The sequence below is a fragment of the Pinus tabuliformis genome, chromosome 9, assembly GCF_031772625.1.
Source record: "Pinus tabuliformis cultivar Carrire ecotype Pingquan chromosome 9, CPIR1, whole genome shotgun sequence".
Classification (NCBI taxonomy): domain Eukaryota; kingdom Viridiplantae; phylum Streptophyta; class Pinopsida; order Pinales; family Pinaceae; genus Pinus; species Pinus tabuliformis.
In genome coordinates, this window is record NC_142307.1 from 1,083,056,349 (window position 1) to 1,083,062,818 (window position 6,470).

The window sequence follows — 6,470 nt, forward strand, 5'->3', positions numbered from 1 at the left end:
GCTCAGGAATTTTGCAAAACACTTTGTGTGCCTCCTCCATGCTCCCACATTTGGTGTGCATGTCAATAAGAACACCACCCACAAAGACATGTATTTCAAATCTAGCTTTAACTACATGGGTAGTAATATTCTTTCCCTTTTCCAAAGACACTAGGCTAGTGCATGCGCTGAGAATACTTGCAAATGTAAATTGGTTTCCATTCATGTTTGTCTGTGGCATTTGACAAAATTGTTTCAAGGCCTCTTCATTGCGTCCATTTTGGACATATCATGTGATCAATGCAGTCCATGAAATCCTATCTCATACATGAATTATTTAAATTTTTGGCAAGCGTCATCTATACTCCCACATTTGGCATACATGTCAACAACATCATACCCAGAAGGTTGTCCAATTCAAACATGGTTTTTATAATTTTGGCATGTATTTATTTTCCATATTCCACAATCACTAAATCAACAGATGCACTAAGAACACAAAACACTTCCAAAAGTAAAGTGGTCCATCTTGATGCTTTCTCGATTCCTTTGCCCAAAGAGTTGATGGCCTCCTCGACCTGGCCATTCTGAGCATAACTTGCAATCACGACATTACACATAATGAGATTGCATTCGAGAATGTTTCCTAACACCTTATGTGTGTAATATGATTCTTCAAATTTAGGATAATTTTCAATGAGAGAGCCCCTTACATATTAATATACCTCAAATCCATTTTTTTATAATTTGGGAATGGACTTGTTTTCCTTATTTCAGACTGAGACATGCCTTGACCTTGAATTACATAGTACAAGACTCTGTATTATACCAAACCATAACTCATTGGAGCCCTTTTTCATTCTCAATGAGTGTTGGAATCTAGGCATCAAGGTTTATCTCAGCTTGGGAAACCTCAAACAGGTTAAAAATCCTCATAGAAAAAAAAATATCAGGTAAAAAAGAGAACAGTTTAAACCCACTATATAAAGAACATAGGGTAATAGGACACAAATTAAAAGAAGTTAAAATAAACTTGTGTTTGTTATGTGTTACAGGCGGAAAACCTTGGAGTGGGCATGCTCCCAAACTTTTCAACAACAATAGTCAACATTGGATGAGAAACAACTTCAAAAAATAACTGAATCCATATCAATAAAATCCAATCCTTTTACAATTTTCCTTAGATTTAGAATATAGGAGAGAAGTTTTAAATGCCTCAATATGAAAGTATATACCATTTTTGTGGTACAAAATTCATTAAAAGGATCTCGCTAAGTAAAGATTTAGAGACCATGCTTTCTTAACTCATCCATGTCCTTTGTTACAATATCCATCCTTTTTCTCCATGATTCTTTGAATCTTTACATCAACCCAACCCTAAAAAACCCCACTCAAAAACCCAAATTCAATGTGTTTTATACATATAGTAATCACAAACATTGGTTGAAGCTGGAAATGGGTGGGGAATCAGACCACTGAACTACCCAAACCCTAAAAGTGACCACTATTGCATCCATTCAAAAGGTTGGAATTTCAAAAGTGAGTGTCTTAGGCAAATCCTGTTACTGGCCAATGCTACATTGCATTGTTCGAAGGAATGAATTTGAGGGCCGAAGGAGCCTATTTATGACAAAGCCTTATGAAATGTAATCAATAATAATAGTAGTGTCCCATACCTATTTGTGGCCGGATGTTGTTATGACTATACATCGGATCACTATCATCATCATCATCAATATCAACATCATCATCATCTAGAATAAGGCTCTCTTGAAGTGGCCATGAATTTTATTTCTTACATGGAGATTTTCTTCTAAATCCACCAGTAATATAAGAAAAAATACCTCCAATGATCTCACCAATAGACTTAAAAATGCCTAGAAATAACTTCCCAAAGGAAACCTATCCACCATCTACAATTTCTTGTTCTCCATCGAATGGGATGAATGCGGGTCTCTATGATCCTTTGGCAGATCCAGGCAAGTTTTTGATCTTCTTGATCTCTCCTAGATTCTATGCCATCCATATGTAATAACTGTGAGATTTTAAATACCTATGCAAGAAATTGTTTAAAGGCACAATTTTTGCAGTGCAAATTGTATCCCTAAGGAACTAGTTTTCTACCATTAAGCTTTATGTCCTATTTTACATCAAAGAGGCTGACAATGTTGTTTGTGTTATATGAGGACTATGACATATGATTTGTTGAATCAAATTATACGGTCATGACCTGCAAAGAATCAAAGAACAATGTGACAAAAGAAATCAAAATTATCCTTCGTGAAAAGAGAAAAGACTACAGGTGCAAAGCCTTAACGAAGTAGAGAAAGGACATAGCCACAAATGCCAATGCCTCCAATTAAAATAATTCCTTCATATTAGCGATGCAATATAAATAGCTTGAAACTCATCATTTCAAGATGGATGAATATGAAATGTCTTCTATTATTTTAAACTTTCTCTAAGATGTTTGAGTTGTAATCTTGTTCCAAACAATGTATAGAGAAAAATGGAGAGAGTTGTCTCAAGACTCTAATCTTTGGTGTTGCTCTATAAAATGGGGCAAAACAACAAATTTAAAAAGTCTAATGCTTTGTTAAAAGCTAGAAAGCAGACCTAAAGAAAAATTGCTGCCATGCTTATATGCACAATCATCATAGTTAAGTTGAATCTCATGAATAGCCTGATTTCCCCTATCAACAACCAACAAGGAACATGTACTGCTAACATACACAAAATCAAAATCATTTGAGAACTTGGCATCTTCACTGGGACCATCGATATGCCCTGATTTAGTCGACCTCCCTCCAACAATGGTGGTTACACCTACACCAATCACCATATCCTTAATAAATTAGAAAAATCAGACATACACAATATTAAACCTTAAGAGAACCCAACTCTGCATTTGAGATGATTGACTTTAACTCTTTGCTATACAATTAGAAATTTAGAGCTTCTTCTGGTATGGAGACTCTCTTAACCCCAATCTGGGGCTTAAGAACTTTTGACAATAAATTCTTAGTTTATTAGTGCATTCCCAGAAATTAGAGGCTTGAAACCCTAGTTTTCTAATAGAAGAGTTCAAATATTAACTACTTAGTACATAGTTTTGTAGTTATACTGAACCCTTGGGGTTTTAGAGGATTTGTGTCTTCGCTTGAAAATGCGATAATAGCTACTTTGCCAATCTTCTTGATAGCCATATTCATTGTATCTGCAACATAAACGTTTCCTTTGTCATATACCATGAATCCTTTAGGATGATTGAGATGAGCCTCTCAAAGTTGTCAGTCGACATATCGTTCATAACCATCTGCAGACCCTGTAAGCAATTTTTTACTACTATTGGTAGAAAATGAATAAAACAAAATCATGAGCAATCAAAAGTGGTTCTCTATGTTTAGTTTAGATAGTGTGATCTAATGATAGAAGCCAAAAATTAATGAGTTAGTTAGTTAAGGCTGCATAATTGAAGGAGTCAGGTAACAGTTCATAGGTGGTGGATCCAACGATGGAAGACATTTGAATCATCTGACATTGTTATCAGGAAAACTTGTGTCTATACAGAGCTGCTAGTCCCACTAAGGCTAGTAGCTACCTTAGAAACAAACACACTAAAAACTACTTTTGTTTTCCTTTATGAGAAATAGATAAGAGAAGAATAAGGAGACCAACCTTTGTCTTGCGCTTGGTTCCTTGCTTGATTCCTCTCTCTTCCGGTAGGTCTTTGCCACTCGCTTCCTTGTCTACCAAGCTTCAAAGAGTACCTGTAGAATCAAAGTAGCATAACACTATCCAAGAACATAGATCTATTATCATAAACAATATAGTATCAGATGTACATTGACCACACAAATGCATAAATCATCAATCATACAAGAATGTGGAGGAAAACTTGAATAGCTTTATTGATAATCAAGAAAGAGCAAAGAGGATTACAACCAATTGTTCTGACCCAGCATCATCCTCTTAGCAAGAAAGCCATTCTTCACCTCATGAAAAGCTTAGATCACCCAATACTATGATATTGCACCCAGAAACCAACAACACTTCCTTACAAGATACAAAATTCCAGCCTCCAACCTCTGGATCTCTGGGATGAGAGATCTATATATAGATATTTGCAGAGGTGTGAGTCAGCTCTGGGTTTTTGATTAGTGTCTTCTCTCTGATAGTTCTTGTTTCCACTTGGATATCTCATTGATCTCTTACTCATCCTTGGGTGATTCTGAGAGGCAAGTGTCACAAGAGAAGTTTCTGGAAGATTCCATGATCATCCACCTCGCAAATTGTGTCTGCCACTTGTCTTTTCTCATCCATCGCACCCTATAGAAGGGCTTTTCAACATGCATCGCACTTCCCGTGTGCATTAGGTGGGATGCATCGCACTTCCCGTGTGCATTAGGTGGGATGCATCGCACTTTGACCATGGAGCAGGTGAGATGGTCCAGTTTTGACCAGTTCTGAGTAGTTTTTTATGGAGAACTTCTAGGAGATGATGTAATCCGTTGACCTTGTTCTTTTAGGGGTTGGAACAACACTTTTAGGGACTTAAGAGCCCTTGGTTTATGGAAATTTATGCTTGGGGTTGCAGTGCCCAAAAATGTCTATAATAGTTTCCCCCTAAAGCATGAGGTTGTCAATATTTTGATGTCGGGTGAAATTCTTTATCATGAGGATCCGAAGTTTTTTTCGAGCTGGAAGGTGACCTGTAATAAGATACAATACAATACATTATCTTCATATTATTTTCATGATCTAGTTGAGTCAGGCATTCCCATGCTCAGCTTTATAAATTCATTTTCATGCACATAGGACAGACAATCGTCTGAGTGTAGACTGATGATTCTAGTAGAGCCATCATATCTTAGATTAGATGATTATCTGTGCAGCAATGATGTACATTTGATGTCTTTATTTTCCTGAATATATATCGCAGCCCGGATGGATGAAACTAGATCCGGGGTCTTCAATCTCATTCGATCTTCATTCAAAGTACAAGTCGATCCATGTGAGAGATGTTCTGGAGTTGAACATGGAAAGACATCGCCTGATTACCAGCCAATGATGTAAGTTGTTAACAGGCGCGAGAGGAACCACCGATAATGATAATGATCCTCAAGGTACTGCAGTAAAATTCACGTGGTGTGAATAAGGGACTTGGCGTCGAACACCACGAAAAATATTTCAGTCAAAGGCCATTGATGTAAACTTGTCACCGGAAGTGAGAAACTTGCCATTGAGGCATGCAAGCTTCAAAGTACTGAAAGGGTTGTTCCTAGATCGACTTCTTGGATAATGAGCTGATGTCGACAAGAAGCGATCTGTCATAGGAGGGCCTTAGTGAATCCCACATCAATGACACGGAACGAAGCAAATGATTTTAATGGAGGTGAAAACGATCTGGTGATATACGGTTCAGGGTGGCGGTCATGAAAGAATGGAGCGAAAATGTATTATAGTGGGTGAGACACAGGTAAATTCTCTGAGCGACTTCTCTTGAACATATCGGCGACACTGACATGATAGATTGGTAGCATTAACCCCAAATGTGGATGGTGTGATGGAACCATGGTGATGTGACCAGTGAATGGAACAACCTAACCCGACTCGGATCCGGAGTGAAAGTGTCATGTTTAAGAGCGACTTGCTACCAACAAAGTTTCTTCAAGTTTTCTTCCCAATTTTTCCCCAGTCATTGCAGACCAGTACCTCTTTATTTTTGTCAAGCTTGAGGAGGATAACATATTCTTGTTCTATAATTTGCCCTTCGGGCAAACCCATCGCTATGTTTTAACGAGCCTAGCGACAGTGAAACTCGTTCTTGTTTGTTATGGACAAGTTTGTCGCTATTAGGTTTTAACGAGTTTAACGACAAAGATAACTCGGTCCTTTTCAATTTTAGAGAGTCTAAAAAGGGACGTAAAGGAAACTCCAAAAATCCTTTTTCGTCATCTAATCCCTTAAGTCCGAAAAAGTATAAAATAATACAAAACGGATGAATTTTTCGGTAATTTTGACGAGCCAAACAAAACAAGCGCTCGATATTTTTGTGTAATAATCCCTCAGGTCCAAAAAGATTAAAATCTAAAGGAGGGATAGCACTTCCAGTTACTTTAACAAGCTGGAGAGGCCAATGGCTCAACAATCTTTTCATATTTGACGAGTTAGTTGAAAAGAGCTTAAAGGAGACTTGTTTTTTGAGGAACGAGTGATAGATTCGAGTAGCGGCTGATTCCAGGTAAGGTTTGGAATTTTCCAATCACGGCAGTGTCACAAGGATGGCTAACAAGATCACTCTTCGTAGCTGTTCCTCAAAAGGGGTAAATAATCAAGTGGAGGTGAATGATCGGCCAATACAGAGTGGAGGTGATGATGAGAACACGACCAAGGCTTCAAAGGCTGAAGTACTACATTCACGATGGTTATTTACCGGGAATTGGTTCATTTTTTAATTTAAAATGATCTTAAATGCTGAGGGAAACACT